Source organism: Pseudopipra pipra, chromosome 2 (genome assembly GCF_036250125.1).
Source record: "Pseudopipra pipra isolate bDixPip1 chromosome 2, bDixPip1.hap1, whole genome shotgun sequence".
NCBI lineage: Eukaryota > Metazoa > Chordata > Aves > Passeriformes > Pipridae > Pseudopipra > Pseudopipra pipra.
Window position 1 is genome coordinate 22,975,454 of NC_087550.1, and position 20,372 is coordinate 22,995,825.

The 20,372-nt window shown below is 39.9% G+C and overlaps 1 protein-coding gene across 25 annotated transcripts in view; it reads right to left on the bottom strand.

The window, feature by feature from the left end:
* Positions 1-20,372, bottom strand: part of ZBTB20 (zinc finger and BTB domain containing 20) — a 530,641-nt gene that overhangs the window by 54,944 nt on the left and 455,325 nt on the right. For 24 of the 25 annotated variants that reach the window (XR_010428062.1, XR_010428065.1, XR_010428067.1 and 21 more), the window contains one exon: positions 5,215-5,311. The gene's annotated coding sequence lies outside the window, so the exon portion shown is untranslated. Of the gene's footprint in view, positions 1-5,214; positions 5,312-20,041; positions 20,221-20,372 lie in introns of those variants that run through there. The other variant, XR_010428060.1, reaches the window with a different exon arrangement.

Here is a 20,372-nt window from a genome sequence, read left to right on the forward strand (position 1 = left end):
GAGCTGAGCTCCGCACATGAGGCATCGCCAATGGGGGTCACACCGATAACCCCGCAGCTGCCGGCAGCCCTGATGTGTTTTGTCTTACTGGGGCTACAAACCCCCACGCCACGGGACGGGCCAGCGGTACTGCTTCTGTGAACTACGTGTCTATAATCAATATGCTCAAAATACACTGGCTGAAATCTAATCTGATTTAAAACAATAGCACATGACTATATGGACCTTACTTAAAGTTGTAGAGGTATAGAAAGGGGCCGAGCTGATTTAACTCTATTTTAAACAGAAGGAAAATGAAAGCATTTAAAAGTGTATTTTTTTGCATGAAGAGTAAACAGAGCATCTTGTCACTCCAAGCTTGGGCATCTATCCGTCTGTTCCCGTTCTGTCATGGGAAGGATCCATCTTTTGCAACGCGACTGAGAATGCATGAGACATAGAGCTTGTATGTGGGCACATGTATTTTGAAGTACGTGGACTGCATATGTTTTGTTTGTAACAGTCTGCATGGATCCTTGGCATACGAACTCTGGCACACCTTCACATGCCTCATTTCCAGATCCCATGATGCTCCCATGTGTAGCCAACATGCACTAGGGACTGCAGGAAATCTGTGTGTAAAACAATGGGGGTTTACAGCACTGCTACCCAAGCAGCTTTCAGATAGCACATCTTTTTGTCCAGGCAGCAAAGGATGTATGTAAGGTTGGACTCTGGATGCACAGGGCAATGAAGTTCCTTGCATCTGGAAGCTGAAGTGCTGTTTTTAGGGTATGTTTTCAGCTCAGAGTTAAGCCAGGTTACATGCTTAGAATACAGCCTCTGACTCCAGCTCTATCCACACACAAAGCCACCTACCCTGGGCAGGACATTGTTGTTATTTGTAGGGTAGAGGCTTAGTCCAAGTAAACATGACTTGTCAGCCACTAGCACAGCCAGAGTTGTGCTGTTAGACCAAGCAGTGACTGATGCTTCATCCTGTGGCTGATCCTGCGTGTGCCTCCCAGGCCTTCAAAACTCATTAGAGGGATAGGTTAAAAAATGCTATAGCAACAGGTAGTAACACCAAGGAGACTGTGCAAAGGACCCCCTGCTACTTCCTTTCCAAAGCCATATATTTTCTACTTTGCTCTTAAGGCTGACATTGTGTTATCAAGATGCTCGTTGTCATCACTTTTCAACATCAGAGTCCTGCAGCTTGATGACTTGTGCTTACTAGGATGGTAAGAATAGCAACGATGCTGACTGGCACTAGAGACAATACCTCTCCACAGCAGTTCATTTCTCTCACTGTTTAGACATGTTCGGCATCTCAGTACCACCTGAAAGGAACACAGGCTTCCATAGGAGAAAGGCTGAGTAATGGAATCAGCCAGGTCAGTTAAGGATCTAAAGAAAACTTTTCAGAAAAGAAAAATCCTGGAGACACTGTGATCAAAACTACCTATGAAGAAACCCAAAGAAAGTTCTCCACTCTGCAATGTCCCACTGCTGTTGCCAGCAAAGGCAAAGCCAGAGCAATCCTGCCGTTGTTGTAAGTATATTGCTATTCTTTTGTTCTACCTTATCACCCATATAGAAAGCTCCTATTGCTATGATCTTCACCTATATATACTAATTAAATATTCTTACATTCTCTTTCATAGTCTACTTCTATTGCTATGTTATTACTATAGTCTTCACAGGGAGAGTTGTTAAGTGCTGAATCACGTTGTTGTACCTTCATCCTTGGAGATTTTCAAAACTTAATTGAACAAGGCTCTGAGTAACCTAATCCAACTTGGAAGTCAGCTCTGCTCTGAGCAGGGAATTGGACTAGACACCTCAAGAGGACCATTCCAACCTAATTTTTTTCTGATTGCACACTTCTTCTATGAACACTTCCATCAGCAAGCTCTCTAATATATCTCCAAGTTCCAGAAGCTAAAATAGCACACTAACTGTGGAAGAGTATGACTTGTTATAGCTACATGAAAAACCCTGAAAGAACAAGTGTAGGAATGAGAATGAAACAAGTAATAAATATTGTTCATGGAACCTTCCCTAACTATACCTACTTATGTACCACCTCTGGACTTCATTGATTGGCAACCCTATGTGATTATTTCAGTATTAAGGGTCAGTTTACCTTGCTACTTTAGTTCTTGTGATTATGTTCTTCTCTACAGACTAATCCTGGAAACAAGATGTTTGCTATTTACTTGTTAGTCAGGGCAATAAAAGTTGCAACTTAATTGCAAAAGACTTGGGAATGTGCTCTTGGAGCAAGGGGCTCCATTCTGATATCCAGTTATCTCTGAGCTCCTTCTCCACACACACGTGTGTTGCATTACAGGTCCTTTCCAATACTGCACTCGTGTTTGCTACTGATTTACAAGAGATTCATCCGGTCCATTTCTAAACATTCTACCTACTCCATCTCTTTAAATTTGCTGTCCTATGTCCAGGTACTTTTGTTGGTATTCACTTTCACCATTCCCTTATATTTATTGTGTTTGTTTTCATTATGTTAATTTACACCACTTAAAATATATTCTCTTTTTTCTTCATTGTATGTTCTCCAGTACCAGTATTAGGCTAACTGCATCCACTGTCATCCTCGAACTGAACTGGGCATATCAGTACTTGCCAGCTCATGTGTAAAGCAAGATGTACAATCACTGTCATAATTTTATTTCTGTTTGCTGTCAGTATCTTCATTGCACTGAGATATTCCCTCCTGTCCACATACTTTAGCACTGCACTATCATACAACAAGGTCTCAAGTGAGGGGCTACTCACAGTGATGCAGTGGCTGCAATGATCTGGGCACTGGCTGTAAACTCGAATTGGCTCCTTTCTGTTTAATTTGAAGGCAGAATGGGTAATATTTTGGATGTCCTAACCTCAAAGCTATCTAGAAACTAATTACTACTTTTGAGCTTTGGAATGCCCTGCTACACTTCCCCTTTCTTGCTGCCACTCTTGCATACAGCTTTCTCTCCCTCAACCCTCCACTTGCTCTCCACAGTTGGAATGAATTTCCCCTGGATGAGTTAACACGTTCTCACAGCAGGGCCAGCAAACCAGGTCCCTGTCAAAAATAGACAATGTATGTTGTACTTCTCACCCAGCAGCTATAACTAATGCTTGAACCTTCCCTTACAAGGGGAACAGCTCTCTATCCTGCAGAGACACCAGGTTAGCAATGAACAAATTAGCTCAGGTATAGGAGCCAGTGTAGCCACGCAGAGCCCACAGTAGCATCCTGGCTCTCAGGGGAAGCTATGATAATGTGACTGCATGAGAATAATACTACATAATGAACAATAATGAGGCAGTTTTCAGCCTCTGAATACAGGGAGGGCTGGGTCACCAACCAGACCTTTGTTCATCGCACATTAAACAGCATGGAGGGAACACACCACAGGGTTGCTGATGTTGTTATGAGTGTTGCTGCTGGCTGAGTCTGCCCACCCATGTTCCAGGCATTATTTCAGCTCCACACAGATACGGCATCACCTTACAGTAAGTGCCCTCAGGTCAGAGATGCCTGTAGTGTCCAAGCACTGCACTTAACTCACTGGTGTACAGTTCGTTTGTAACCTTAGTAATTCACAGAGGCTATATATAATTGAAAAAAAACCTCCAGCTTTTCAGATCCTAAAAATAAGAGTGTGAAAATAGTTCATGTCTGATTTTAAGTAATATTTTTCCTGAGTCTTCTGCTGCACATTCTTCTTCTGCCTGTGTGCGGCTAACACAGCTCCTGATATCAGTGCTTATCACTGCCAGTGTTGTGTCTCTTCCAGACATGACATTGGCAATACATATTTAGAAACTGACGAAGTAAAGAGGGAGAGAGATGAGCACAATCACAGAATATAAAAAAAAAGGCTTGAAAGAACAACAAAAAACACTGAAATCTGCCCAGAGACTTCACCTCAAAATTCAGGGCACTCTGAATGCCAGAACTGAGGGTGAAGCTTCACAAGATAAGCTCGCTTTACCTGAGCCATCACAGTTTTCCTGCCAGAAGTGTTGTTCAGTAGTTAAAAGTCCTGCACAGGCTGACTGTCTGAATATTCACGGAGCTTCTCTGATGATTTTGCAGCCACATTGATCTTCATGCTGTTACAGCTACATGACTGGCAGTTTGTTTAAAATCTCTGATTGCAAGTTTGTGTCATACAATGGAAAACACAAACTCCTGAAAACATCGCCATAAAATGTAATACGAAAGAGAAATCCCAGCAGAACACTGCAAAGCAAGAATGGGAGGCATGGAGAACTGACAAGAGAGACCCAATGTTCTAGTGCAATAAAAGCCTGGAAAATTTAATCAACACAGAAAAGTAAAATAAACTCCAAAATCCCTTACAGGAGACTGATTAACATAATTAAATTAAACTCAGAGATTAAGTTAGAGTGAAATTTGCTGTGTCTTTTTTAGGCCTGAAGAGGGGTTTACATGCCCCCAGATTTGTCTGTTTTTTCTGTTTCAACCACAAGTCTCATGAAAGTTGGGTCCCGACTACAAAACTTGCCTGACTTAAAACCTCAGAGCATCTCAGCTACAGCAACACTGTGACAATACTGGCAAGTACTGAGAATTGATCATAAGAATTCAAAAATAAGGGATCTACAGGGGAAAAACCGCAAATAACAGACAAGTGGTCATTTCAGAGCATAATAAAACCACAATGCAAAGTCAAAATTTTCTCAGACAACTTTACCTATATAATCCAGCCAAATCTTACAAATCATAATGGCCTTAAATCATAAATGACTCAAGACCTGGAAAGAATAGTGTAAACCTTTAAGGAGCTGCAGTACATTTCATCTGTATTGCCTGAAACACCAGTGAGAGAAAAGGTGTCTCATTAAAAAGTTATAAGAATAAAAAAGAAGATAAACACTCCAAAGACAAACATGGATGAACCAACTAGAACAGCATGAACTAGAGCAGTAAGTAGGGAGAACCTGCCAAACTAAAAGATACAAGCAGATCAAACCAGCCATTGCTGAACTATGCTGTGAGGCTATGACTTAAATATTTAACAGTTTTTTATTGACATACTTTTTGCCCACATATTTCCTTGCAAATTTCAAAAGCAAAACTTAGTTTACCCTCATCAGTAAGGCTTGCAGGTGCTGCAGTTTGGTTTTGTTTTTTTAAGATGTCTTTTTTTTTGCTGAACAAGAAGTCTTTTATAAGAGATAAAATATACTTACAGTGGTTTCCAAATGGTATCACTCTTCAGGTAAATTACTCCAAGCCTTGGACCTAGTGCAGACGTTCATTGGGGCAGGGAACAGAGAGAGGCTGTGTCTGTACCAAGAAGAATCAAAAGGAAAGGTCAGGGGCAAATAATAATTATTTAATAAAAGCAAGAAAATTTGCTACAACGCTAACTGGCATTCTCCACTGTCAGTACAGCTGGCTGCAGCCTGGTAGCACCAGATTCTTCCTGCTTCAATCCCTCCAGCTCTGGCTGCAAATTACCACAGAGTCAGTCCCCAGTTATCCCAGGCTGCCCATGCAACTAATCTGGTGAAGCGAGGAGGAGAGGGAGGATTAGACAGCAAAGTGCTATCAGTAGGATTCATTCTGAGAAGCGGCTCACTCTAATGGCATGAGCACGGAGCAGTGATGGGAGAGCTAGCACAAACTTGGCATACTCAAGTGCATCTCATCAGAACAACAAGGCTAGTCCTGTTCAGAGGAGCAACAAATGCTTCCTCAGGACTGAAAGGCAGGAAAAGGAAGGAAAAAATCCTCCTTCGTGTCTTTTGCTGTCTTCACATCACAAAAATGATGGCTCATATCAAAGCAGAAACCCCACTTATCTCCCATCAGCCACCAGGTCTACTGCAGTGGCACCAGGGAATTAACTTATTGTCAGCCTTGCAGGAAAGATTCAGCTCGGCAGCAGTTTTATCTCTGAAATCTTCTGAGCTAAAGAGAGAGTTGGAACCAGTGGACTAATATAGAAAGGGATCCACAGAAAAACCTCAGCTCCAATATTTATTAGAGGGTGATTTCACCATCCAGACCTAAGTTTTTGGAAGTATTTACATTTTTAGGGGACTTGAATGCCTCTCTAGACTTATAGAACTCTGCCTTTGCTAGCTTCCTATGATCCTTGGGTGGTTCATTGTGGATGTTGGAAGTACATCTGAAGTTAACATCCAGGGACAGAATTAAATCCTGCTTACTTCACTTATGCAAAGAACTCCCAGGACATCATATACAGTGAAGCCACTGGTGCTATTTCCATGAAGAAATGATTTTGCCTACTCTGATCAGACAAGAAAAGCAAATATTTGCTTTATCAAAAAAATCAAGAAGGTGGACAAAAAATGATAAGAGATGTAATTGTTATTTCACAGGTAGCTAATGTCACTGTGCAAGTTGGAATTTATCTCTGTAAATGCAAAACAATAAAAAAACCCCACTGTTCATGCAGCAGGAGCACAGGAATGAGTGCCAACAGACACAATGAAGGATTTTAGATGACACTGTAATAATGTACTTCACAAAATATACATTCAGTTTTATGTTCAATTCACACATTTTGTAATGATGATGATTATTAGTGACTGGGATAGATGCTACATACTGATTTCAACAGGCCACATGAAACCTGGCAGCTACACTTCACAGGGGCTCAAGCAAACACTTTCTTTGATTCCAGTTTTTGTAGGTTCTTCCCTCTTGGAGTCTGCTTTGAATTGCAAATTAAGTAAATTCAAACACACACACACACACAAAAATCCTCAACTTAGCCTAAACCTTTGAGTTTCACCAGGGCTTGGGAGAGGAACCATATGTCAGCATCAGGTTAGCTCAAAAGAATTACATAAAACAGTGACACCTTTCACCAGTACCAAGAATTGAATTTCAAAGGTGCAGCAGCGCCCAAGGATTCTGTAGATTTAAGCCCTTGCTAACACTCAGCATGGCTTACTTTCAAGCTCTCCTTCCCACTTCCATATACGCCCCACCTGTTCTATTAATGCTGACCTTGTTTCTTTTATCCACCTTGCACTCATAGGTCTGTCTTTTATCTGGCTATTCCTCACCTTTTTAAGGCATAAATCCCATGTGCCTTAAAGACTGCCTAGTACTTCAGTTAACATGCATTTTAACTTGTACTAGAAGCAGAAAAATCACAGGATTGCATCTTTAGTCTTTACTTTGCAGAACTCCTGCTCACTTCACTCCTAATTTCACACAAGAGAAGCCTAAGAACTGCATGTACTAATCCTGCATATTTTGTCACCTCTCTTTTTTTGTCATTATTGCTCTTCTAATCTCTGGGATCCCAATCCAAGTGGTTCTCTCTTGTAGCACTGCCTAGCACTCAATCTGGCTTCACATCAAGGGTCAGGCAGACAAGTTGTTAGAGATGGGCTGTTCAAAGTCTTCTACAAAATCTGGGCACAGGAATCTCTGTGAAAGGCAATACTTAAAATATCTCCATTTTGCTCCATATTTTTTTGCTATGGCCTAGGAAGAGATATCTCTTTCCTCCAGTGTAATGAGCATAAAGCACAGAGATCCTCATCAGTTGTTAGGTACTTTTTAAATATGTAAAATCAGCAAAGCTGATGGTGTTTCTGAAGACATGGGGGGTGCAACAGAGAAGGAAACACTTCAAATTTTTCTAAAAGACTTAATCTTGGGAGAAGTTAGAGGAGAAGGATATTTGACCATAAGAGAGGCAAGCAGGACAACAGAGGAATGGGATGCGTGACAGTGGGTTAAGTAACTCCTTCCCTCTCTACCTGGGCTTCTCTATCCAGAAAAGGAAAGCATTACGTTCCTGCTCCATGAGGTACTGTGTGCTTAATTAAGATTTTGGAGGATAAGTTTTCTGCATGAATGCATTCCAGAAATGCAGACTTTTATTACTTACATATTCCCACTAATGGTAATAACTTGGGCATTTTATATATGCTCACTTTTATCCCACCTTGATCTTTCCAAATTTTATCTGTTAATTTAGAGGGTGTAAGAAACATTAATTCTATCAGTGTTTTTATTAAGGAAGGTCCCTTTTATGATAGCAGTGATGTACTACAGATTGTGATTTAAGATGTACACTTTAGGTCAGTTTTATACTGACTTCAGTGCAGTTGCAGTGGGCATAAAGTCAGGAGAAAATGTGGTACTTTACATAATAGTGCTGATGATTAATGGACTCCAGGACCATAACTCTGTATTCTGAGGCACTGATCGTCCTTCTCCCTCCTGAAATGTGTGTCTTGACCCTTTCATCTCTTGTTAGCTACCTTTCCAGAGCTGTTCATTAATCAGCACCATTGATCTGATGTGGTCTGTCATATCGTATTACTTAAAACACACAGAAGCAATCATTGGCCTGACTCTGCTCCTTACACAACACACCATCATATTTCCTTTATAGATGACTTAAATATTATAAACATCAATTTACTGCTGGTGCTTGGTCCTGAAATTGGCTTTTTCTAGATTGGTTCCCTGCAGGACATTTCTCTCTCTCCCCCTGGACATACTCCCGTCTGCTCAGAGACACCATCAAACACCTTCAATATTCCCGGTTTGTTAGGGGCACTCGTATGTCTGACCAGCAAGGGACAGTCATGAAAACAGCCCTTTCTTTGCTTGAGACCTGGTACCACAGCCTTCTGTTACTTTCTTGCAGTGAGTCCTGATCAAGTAGACTCAATTTTTTACTTAATTGCTATTTATTTTATCCCTGCAATAGTCTTTTCCCTGATATCTTCAGAATGCTGCTTCCTTCTGCCTTTCCTGTGATCCCTAGTAATGAAAAAATTAAAAGATGAGCTTCTTGTGAGCTTATTTCTGATTATTCTTATTTGCTGTGCTGGTACAGTGCTGTCGATCATGAGGCAATGGAAAATAACTTGCTTGTGCCTTAGAAGTTAGCATGTCTGATCTTAATTCACATATTGTACAGGTCTCCTGAGTAAGGTGGGGTCAGTTTTAATTGATGCTTTCACAGTCATGATATATTTTCAGACTGGGCTCTCTAAGCTAAATCTAATTCTTTTTTGGTCACTTTTTCTCTCTGGAAGTAGCAGAGGAGATGAGAACATCAGTGTTAGCCATCAATAAACATTCAAGAATCAACTTTCTGCATGAAGTGGGTTATTTCAGATGTACTTTAGTGTTTCTTATTCAAAAGAAGGTACATCCTCTGACTACGACTGACTACAGCATTTATGTTACAAGAACAAGGTTAGGCCACTGGCTACCTGTAGGTAGATATCCAATCCCAGTGTCTTTATACAGAGATCAAGATAGACTGATATAAAAACCACCATTCCAACAGAGGCCAGAACTTGTGCCATAGAAAACATAAAAATTTAGCAACACACGACATGCTATCAGAAGGCCATAACTATGACTTTTTCACAATAGTCAAGGCTTCATTCAGGACAGGAAACTGCTCATTTTTGTATTCTACTGGGAACACTGTATGTCCACTATCAGTATGATCTGAAATTCAGAAATTAATTTGTTAATGGATTAGACATTTGCAGAAAGACTGTTTAAAGAGCCTAGACTGCTCTAGCCTGGTAAAGGCCAGTTTCCCACAAGGACATGTTTGCAATAGTACTAGGGAAAAAAAATCTCTCCCTGAAGTCCCAGGGGTACCTACTGAAATCCAGAATAGCAAAGTAGTCTGTAGGAAAGTCTACATTATGTTCCCACTTTTTGTCTTATAGACCCTCTATTATTTGTCTGCATCTGTTTCTTTTTCCCTTCTTTCACTGCCTTTTATCTGATAGTATAAAATTTCACTGCTCTTAAGCTGCAATTCTTTTCTTAAATTTGACTTTGGCACTTGGAATAGGCATTTTTAAGGTCTCACTTTTGTCTGTTTATTCTTCTGGTATTCCTTTCTATTTCTAAGCAATATTTTCAATGCAACAGCTACCCATACCTAAGAGCTCAGGTCAAAAAGGATAACTCTTCTCCTATTGACTTTCCTTTCCACTTCCCATGCCGAATGGCCCCTCCTACCAGGTACAGTGGTACAAGGCTTCAACCCTGAACATTTTGAAAAGTTCTCTCTTATTGAAGATCTAAATCTGGGTGCTGCCTATTTTCCATGAATGAAGATCTCATCATGTTTAGTGTGTTGGGTGTATAAACTCCACACCTGTAGGTGAGCCTGGTTAGATGGTGCCCAAGCACAATGTGTGCCGCCCTCTTGGCTGCACTGGCTACACCTCATTGTGGGTGGAGCAGGGTAAAGCCACGTTAGGCAACGTTAAGCAACTGCTTGGACTTTGCACACCTGATTTGAAATGGTGAAGATAACTGACACCAGGAAGAGGCAAATAAATGTCAGCAGTTGGTGGGCTTAATGAGAGCAGAAGCAGGTCACCAAAAGTCCTGATATAACATTCAGCTAAAGATTTAAAGGAATACAAAAATCTATGATGCCAGACTGAACCATGGGAGTGTGTCAGACCACTTTTCACTGGTGGTAACACGAAGAAACAGTATTGTACACATATGTAGATATATACATATCCATTAACCATATATTTATATGTGCGTATAATTATATACATGATTATTATTTTAAAATTATCTTGTTCTGGCAAAACATTGCTGGGTATTCAACACAGAATTCTCTATATTCCTACTATGGAGCCTTCTCAATTGTACCTGAATGTTAAAACCACATACTTTTCAAAATAGTTCATTAAAGAGGGGTGTGACTGAGGCAAATAGATAAATTCGTAATTTTATGCTGCTGGTCAAATATGGAGTAAATCTTCTGTGCTCCTATGTAACCTATTCTGGAAACAGATTGATTTGTGGGCAGTGCTTGTATGCTGGTAGCATTGCTGAATCTTGAGTGCTAGTTTTCTACACATACTTAGTATTTACAGAAGCAGTTTGAGAGTATAAACAGCCTCAGGCATTTATGTGCTGATGCTGTAGGTTAAAAGGTATGAAACTCAATGGAAGAGGTTGAGGTTTTGAAGCCATGAACACTGCAGATGGCCAGCGCAATCAAACCATTGCCTTGTTAACAAGAAAGCAGCACTTGGACAACACAACACTGCCTTAACCAGGGTTCTCACAAAACCAAAGGTATAGTTGTGCTGCAATTAATACTGATGTTTCTGCAACTGAAATATGAGTTGCCATCACTGCAATCACCAGAGACAAAGAAAATGTGTAGAAATTAAATTGTTACAGTAATATATCCGCCTAAGCTACTGCTTTGGCTAGATGAGCCAGATTAGCTCATGACAGATGAGCTTCATGAACATTTCATTGCCAAGGAACCCTGTCAAAATATTGGTGATTTCTCCGAATCTGTTCAACATCATGGAGATGTCAAACGAAATCTGAAAGGACATTATTTTTCAGGAAGAACAAAAACAATGAAAGCATACGAAGAAAATGAGCTGAGTTTTTTCCTCCTTTCCTAAACGTTGCTTTAGTTTCATTGAATGCTGTCCTTACGAGTACTTTGGCCTAAATCCTGAAACCCTCAGCCCCATAGATGTTGGTGAAGTGAAGAAAGTACCGAATCTATTCTCAAAGAACAGATCTCCATGTTTCAGTAACCAGGTTTTCAAACTGAAAATGTATTTTCAACTAAGTGCAAGGACCATATAATCTCAACACATAACACAATTTAATGAAGATTTACACTGTTGACACTGGTTCTGCCATACGACCTCCCTCCTGGTCACAATGGTACAGCACTTGATGCATCGATGTCTGGCCACCAAATTTGTGGTTCTTATGCTGAAAGATGATCTCAGTCACAAGTCGGAAGTACATCATCATAAGTATGGAACGTGATACAAAATGGCAACTGATAAAAGTAATGAAATACTCTTTTTTTTCACGACTTGTTGCTTGCAGAGACTATGAGAAACTGTTTACATTAATTAAAGGTATAATTCTCTGTAGGACAATGAAATAAATTTCGGCTACAAATTTCCACGTATTTGACCCATTTGTCACAGAACCATCTCCATCAAGGTAAACTAGGAAATAACAGTTTCACAGATACATCTGGTTTTCTCAAGCACCAAGATCCAGGTTATCAAACAGGTACACAGAAAAATTGAACACTCTTCTCCCCCCACAAAAAACAGCATCTTCTTGATGGAATTCTTCCCTCTCCCTGAGCTTTGATTATGCAAATTGTTTTATAAGGAGAGGAAGATGCTGGCATGATTCTTACCTGCCTTTACTAGAGGAAGGTTTATATTAAAAATCTTGTTTGCATGGATTCTGAGGGGTAAATTCTGAGACAAGGAATCTTTTCCTTAAGTTTTAAAATTCATACCACCACTGCCTGAATGCTGAGCTAAACAACTGCGTTACTGACAGTCACAAAAAATATTAAAATGATTTCTAACTTTTTTTTTTGTTTTGGCTGACTGTCTCCTGTCTCTGAAGATTTCCCTTGCAAGTCATTCATTAAAGAGTTGGTAACCAACACAGTGAAAAGACTAGGTAAAAAGCACCGTGAACATGTTTTCTCATACCATTCTTCCTGTGTGTTTGCTGCCTCTGGCCTCAAACTGTACAAATGAAAGCTTGTTTGATTTATGTCAAAAACTATATATAAAATATCATAGGGGATCCACAGAGAAACAGAGTCACTGTGGGCTTTGGTTTCATTATCCATTGAGGAATAACTGACTACAGCCTTGGAGTATGAAAAACTGATCAAAGCCCTTGCTTCCTCATATGCAAAGAGAAACCCACTGTAGATTTCCTGTTTCATGCTTCAGTGCCAAAACACAATGAAAAAAGTTCTAGATGAGCATGTGAATTATTCTAAAACATTGTTAAATCAAATCTGATGGTTATGCACATTTGTGAAACTCATCATTTGAAATGTCAAGTCACTGACAGCAGTGTGTCCTGAGGTGTGATGTATATTTGTGATAATTATTTGCTTTTTAAAGTTATGTATCATCTGCATCAAAACAGGATTTTTCTTAAGTATGCCTGAAATGTAGAGATGTCAGTGCCAGCTGTGTTATTCAGATCTGGGTTTTAAACACCCTGTGCCAGGAAAACACGGAGTCAGGATATGACTACAATGCCATTTTTAAGGCACTCTGAGTTATTTTTCACTTTTCTCTTAAAACTGTATGCAGTGTGGCTGATGGAGAATGATTACTAGCATTAATAGTAGCTGCAGTGATTTCTACTCTGTGCAGTATATGCAGCATGATGCATTAAGGAAAATAGCATAGCAATAATTGTTATTCTTACTTCAGTATTAGCAAATGATAAACTCTTGGGATTTATTGGAATTCAGTATTCAGATCTCTTCTGTGGCTCTTAGAGGCCTCTTCTCTGGTCATTTCAAAACTTTTTTGAATGAAACTGAAGGCAGTTGGCTCTGTTGTTGGGTAAGTTCTGCTAACGTAGGAGGGCTGTCTCCTGAGTGTTAAAAAGACCATTTGCAAATCTTCAGCATCTTCTTCCTTGACAGCAGAAGTTACTACGCAGAATGGTTTAGATGATGCTGAAATGAAATTTTTACAGGAGATCCACAATCTTCCAACAGGAGACAAGGTAGGGAATGGCAGTGACTTGAGGTGACCCAATAGCAACTTCCCCACCTTTTCTTTCTGGAAAGTGACACTGTAAATCAGCACCCCACCAGTGTCTGAACTCAATCTTTTTTCCTATCAGAAAAGAAATTCTGTGAGGAGACTGCAGAGAATCTGGCAGCTACCTTACTCCTGCGATTTCCTGACAGAAAATGTTATAAGAAAATTGCCCAGATGAACAAAATTATCAAGGTGCTTGCAGATATTCTAATCTGTGCCATGACCGGCAAGAAGTACCATAGGAGATGGATCAGGAATCTTAGCTGTAGGGGAGCTCAGAGCTATTCTAGTTCAATCAGATTTCACAATTTGCTCTAATGAAGACTGCTGGCAGAAGTTCAAAGCTACTCCAGGTCTCGACTCTCCCTCCACATTACTATAAAAATGTCTGTAGAAGTGTTAACTGCAGAGGAGCCAAAAGTTGTTTTGGTTCCAGCCTTTCCCAGCAGGAGTAACTGAGAAAATAGAGTAGGAGTGCTAGTTCTGCTCACAGCTCCCTCAGCCTCCTGTAGAACACCAGAGACGTTGCCGGGAACATGGCAAAGTGTGCCCAATGCTGTCACCCCTCAGAGCTCCTGCAGCCTCAGCCACTCCCTCCAAACACCACTGACACAGATGCACTGGCTCAGTAACTCCAGAAGTCTTTGGAATTACCATCAACCTCAGCTGCTGATAACCTGAAGGCTGTTTGAGAGGCAGCAGGTATCAGGAGGATGGCTGTGTTCAGCCAGCATTGATTTCTTCAGCCTTTTGTCTGTATCTGCTTTCTGTCTCATTTGGAGGTGGTTACTGTTACTACACGTAGCATGAATCATGTCTCCGTTAAAAAACAGAGCTTCAATTGTCTTACATAACCCCATGTCTAATAATAGCAAGCCATTTCCAGGTAGGGAATCTGTCTGTGTCCCAGACCAGACACATCCACATGCACGCACACACACATATTCATATTACTTTCTACACTTCACTTCTGGGAAGGAGTGAGCTTTTCACATGCAATATGACAGTTCTGAGCTGCAGGACCAGACAACTATTATTTTGAAATGCCATTTTCACTTATTGCCTTGAGAAGCCAGTCCAGTACGTGCAACTTGCTTCTCAGCCCAAGCAGCAAAAAGGAGCAAAACCAAAACCTGACAGCTCTGTTTGGTTTTGAGAGACCATTGAATGGTGAGGGCTATGGTTGAATCCTGTCCTGAAAGCTTGAAACTTTCTAGATTTTAACTCTCCTTCTGTCTCTTAGGGAAGGCCCACATTTTAATCAAGTTGGTACTTCTCATAGTTCTGACAAACCTTATTTTTCCTCCTCTCAGTTTCCCCCTTGGAAAAGTAAACAACAATACGCAACCCCCTCATTACTGCCAGCCTAATGGAGAATGGTGCAAATTAATGATGACATCTTCAAATGAAACTTCTTTATAAATTAAAAATATAATTATTTTTGCAATCCATGAGTGGTCCACAGAAAGGAGGAGTTTCTGAAGATTACTATGGTGTCACAAAAAATCTGAACTTTCATTCGGTAGGAGGTTAAAGAAGAAATTTTCACTGGCAATGTCACTGCTTTTCTGTGAGACATTGAACTGCCCGTCCTTTTCCCAATGAGACAACATTTTTCTGCAGAGAAACATGATTCAGGTCCATCAACTATAGTATCCTGATTTTGGTGAATAACAAACACAAGACTCTTCAAAGGGAGGGAATCACAGAATCATAGATATCTCGAATTGATCGTATGAGGATCATCGAGTCCAACTCCCTGTTCCTCGCATGACTAAAATTAAATCATATAACTATAAGCACCATCCAGGTGCTTCTTGAACTCTGAGGGGCTTGGTTTGCAAATAGAGTGGTTCTAGACTGTTTCACAAGGTTTTCCAAAGAAACCTGTTCCTTCTGACCTCTGTTGTCATCAATCACCATATCCAGGCATCTCAGATTGGATTATATGGTATTACCAATGTAAGAGCCAGGCTTCAGTCACCCTAAACTTCTGTATTATCTCAGTGTAAGAGAGGAATTGAAGGCAGGGATTTGGTAAGTCAGTTTCACTTCTGAATTTGTTCAGCTTTGAGATTTCAGTTTAGGTTCATTTCTTCACATTATGTGAATAAAACACGTGAATAAGCAGTTAAAAACTTAACCGATCACATAATAAAAAATGTTCTCCTTGAGCTTTCATTTCTAAATCTATTATCTTTCTTAGCTTGGATAATACTTCTTGAAAGTTTGCTGGGATTATTTGAAAACAATAAAACTTAGTGGATCAGATGTCAGAATCTGGTTCTAGCCTACTTCTGATCAAGACATACCATATAGCCAGGCAGTATCTCTGAGAAATCATACTTTCCTATTTCTTGGGATCTATGGACAATGACTAACAATTTGGTATTGTTATTCTGGGATCAAGTGTCTTACTTCTTGGATCTACAAATCACCTTACAGTAAAGTCCGAAATGAACTAAACATAAATTGTATTTGAACTCACAAACTGACTGGTCTGGCCAACAATTGCAGACCAGCTTTCATGGATGCCCTCCCACTAACTTAGTCTGTGATACTCATATGATGTCACACAGATTTCTCTGGGTGCAACAGGGAAAAAATTGGACTGATACTTTTATTTGTTATCAAATAAAAGCCTATGGTTCAGCAGCAAAAAAACCCAAATCAAACAAGAAACCTGCTGAGTTGTAAACTGTAGGTTATCAGTGTTGTGCAGTCATGAGCTGACTGTGTTACTGCTCTAGGGTAAGAAGTTCTTACCTTTTCTGTAGGAAGTCAAATTAATTTGCCTTCACTGTCTAGTAATCCCCTTGTCAAACAGGAAGAAATTCACATATTGGCCACTCTGCATTACAACGTATTATTTAGAAAGTTGAAACAGAGAAGCAAATGGAAACCCTAGAACATGCATCAGTTGCTGAACTTTCAGCATTCCTGCTAAAAAACCAGTATTGCCCAGATTCCAGCTAAACATCTGAGAACACAATTGATCTTGTGCACTCAGGTTATTTTTGTTAGGGCTGAAACTCCTGTAGGAAACACTTTAACTGGTGACCCAGTAAAAGGTTAAACAAAAGTTGGACTCAAGTTTACAAAGCCATCTGAACTGGCTTCAAGTAGACATGAAACATCTATGCATCTGGAAAACGGAACTTGCAATTGACTTTTCTGTACCATCTGCTCTCAAGAACATTTTCTGCTTGGGAGTTGCATAAACAAGGAAAAAAAGCACACAAACAACTTCCTGTACCATGTTTTTGGTCACTTGTAATGACGCATTACAAAGCAAAGCAGCTAAATATGCACAACTGTGCCTCACTCCAGATGACAACATGTATTATATAAGAGTAATGCCTGACAGAAAGACACTTATTTTAAGATATCATGACACAAAGAGCACCCAAGGGGAAATATTCACTACATGTGAGAGTTGGGGGCAAGTGCCAGGGAGAGTTTTGCCTCCATCTCACAAGGCCAAGTGTAGTACAGAAAAATCAAAAAGAGGACTTCTTTTGGCTTACAAAGTAAAATGACAGAACTTGTTGCACCTTCTTCTGTAAAGGGGAATTTAACTTGTAATGAATGTAAGCTTTTTGTTGTTATTTAATGTCACTTTGATGCGTTTTAGATTCAAAATTATTCTTATCCCAAAAGCTTTCAAAAATATAATTTGTTTAGACTAGCTTTGTTTGCCTGTTGGGAAGCCATGGCCTGATTTAATCTTGTATTGTGGCATAAATAAAACAATATCCACAGGAATTAGAGTAGTTTAACCAGAATAAAAATATCTACCTCTCCAAATGAGTCCCAAGCCTTTAAAACTGTGTATGTGTTGGCCTCTCTCTTTCCAGTGACTGCACTAATGGAATTTCATGGAGACATATGGGGAAATCCCAGTACCTGTGCAAACAGAGGGAACTGCTGAAGGTGAAGAGGGACGAAAGCCTAGACTGGAGTAGGGTGTGCAGCTAAGGAAGGCAGTTTGCCTCTGCTTTGCTGTATTTTTGAAACTGAAGTCGAGATGAGTTTCCCCCACTAATGAACAGACTCAGGCTATCAGTCCACAGCCGTTACCACAGGATCAGCTGGCAGTATAGATCTGACCTGGTTTGGGCATGGGCACATGATCACATTACTGTTAAATTAGCAAGAGTTTGTATTGCTGCAAGAGAACAGACGATATATAATCTAGCCCGAAGTCAGAGCGGCGCAGACGGGTGATACCTGATCTGATAGAAAGCCTGCGATATAAAGTTAATCCATTTGTTCTGAAAACATCCAAATCAGTATGTGAATTTATCCCAGATAACACTTTGTGTTACATGGCTACAGTGGTTTTGATACAGTTTTATGACTGAGATCCACTATGCCATCAAACCACAGCTTCAGAAATTGATTTTGCATGGAAACAACCAATTCTATCAACCTACAGGGTAAATCTGGGGGTGCAAATAGCTCCAGGGGAGACGAAGTCCCCCCATCTGAGAAGCAGACTGTCTTTTTAAAGACGAGCCATGGAAGAATAAAGGGGTTCACTTCCAAACTGGTATCTGTTACTTTCCATGGGCCAAAAGGACTTAGAATGCCAAATTTTCTTCCTACCTTCAAAACACAGTGGTTTTATTGTTAATATAGGATTTTTCTAGATAATGGACCCTGTAGTTTAGAATCTGCAAGATTAGATTATTCTCAGGAGACAAGTCCATCTCCAAGAAAACATTTCTGGCTGTGGCAACAAATTCTCAGATTAATGAAAACTGTTTTAAGATTTCAGCTGAATTAAGAAGGTGCACAGTTCATACAGGTCACCTCTACATGGGAGGGAACATCAATATGTTTTCTGTACCTACAATTCATTAATAGCAAAACTTGGTTCATATCCTCTTTGCTACAGCATCCTTCCTTTCCTGCCTAGCCCCCTTCCTGACTCTAATGCCTTACACCTCCATCCATCAGAAGGACACCACATGAAATTTTGTCCATAATTACATTGGCAAGTCTCCTTTGGGTTTCGTGGAAGTTACATACTCATAAATGGGAGCAGAATTTGGCCCTCTGTCTTTTCAAAAGGAAGACTAACGATCAAATAATTTTCTCACATCTCTGTTTGCACTTTCACAGTCTGGTTACATTGATTTGTGTCTCATAAGTAGACATTTCCTTTGTTGGTTACAAATCAATGTTATAGACCTAGCCTGCCTGCACATTTTCCCCTTCCCTCTTACTATGAGAAAAACAAAGTGCAGCTTCAATTCTTCTTGCTTTATAAATGTGAATTTCCTTGATGAAGCATGAGAAAAACACAGATAAAATTCCAGCTCTCCCTCAAAAAACAGGAAACGTCTGTGCTTAAATTTCTAATTACCAAGATGCTTTATGGTATGATAAACACCTTTATCATTCCAGTCCTGCCACTGCTTTGTTAACCTAGTTATAATCCTCTTCTTCAGATATCACAAGGTTTCCCAGAGCAATCCTATGTAATATCACAGACAGCTATGACTTCATAGCATGAGTAAGGAAAAAGAGGCAAAGGTTTTAGTCTTCAGCAGTACTGAGCTGCCACACAAATCTCCAGGAAAGGATGGAAAAGAAAAGGGTTTGCAATTGGTGCCTGAGAGGCAATGAGCTTTTTGACTGCAGTATGAGAATACAACAGTGAGGATAGATGGGTATTTTACTACAAATGGATACGCATGATAATAGAAAAGAAATAGTAAGAAATAGAGCCATCAATAAGAATATACCAAGTAAAAGAAAGTACAGGTGTAAATGTGGAACATATCAGTTTGATTTTCCTTTATTAAAGAGAAAAAAAAAAAGTTTTAAAAAAAGAGTAGAAGCAGCCTCAAATCAATCTCATCAATTTTAATACTATGAAGAAGTTTAATAAGTGACAGTTCCACCAATTTGATGGAGGACTCATGACTGCTGAAATAAAAATAGAAATTTTTTAGAGCTGGCATCAATAATAATAATAATGATAAGGTTTAAAGGATGTGAGATCAAAAAGGAAAAGAAAAATTTTACAAATATGAAACAAGGCTTGCTACACTGCCGTCACCACCATCAAAGAACATCCTCAGAAGTCAAAAGGGAATTCTATTTATTTTAAAGAGCAGCACTAGTAATCAGGAAATCTGGGTCCTACTTACACCTCTTCTGGGGAATCTATGCTTGGCCTTGAGAAAGATATTTCAGTGCTCTGTGCTTCAGCTTCTCTGTAAGGCCAATCAAGATAATAATAGCTCTACTTCGCAGGCATCTTCTAAAGCTTAACTCATGGGTGCTGAGCAAAGACCTTTAAGGTATTTATGTAGAAACTATATGTGGAAGGAAAGACAAAAAAGAATGTAAAGATTTGGGAAACACTTGAAAAAGAGATTCCACAGCTCAACCACTTCCTGGAAATCAAAAGAAAAGAACAAATAACTTCCTTTTTTGTATTTTATTTCCAAAGGAAGTGTAAAGCTTCCCAGCTAATTGGCAAAGAAGTTGCCCCTGCAAACATCATCATACAAGAGGTAACAGGGAGCCCTGGCTGGCTGCATCCTTAAAACATTGTGTACACATGCCTGTGTTATCCCAGTGAGGTAACACCATTCTGCTGGCCTGATAAAAACAGAGATGAGGAGAAGTTACGACTACTTGGAGAGTTGTCTATTTGCACAGACTCTTGACAGCAGCAGTTCAGGTGAGAAACTATATTGCTCTAAGACTCTCGGGACCAACCACTCGGTCTCTCTGGTCCACCAATCCACAAC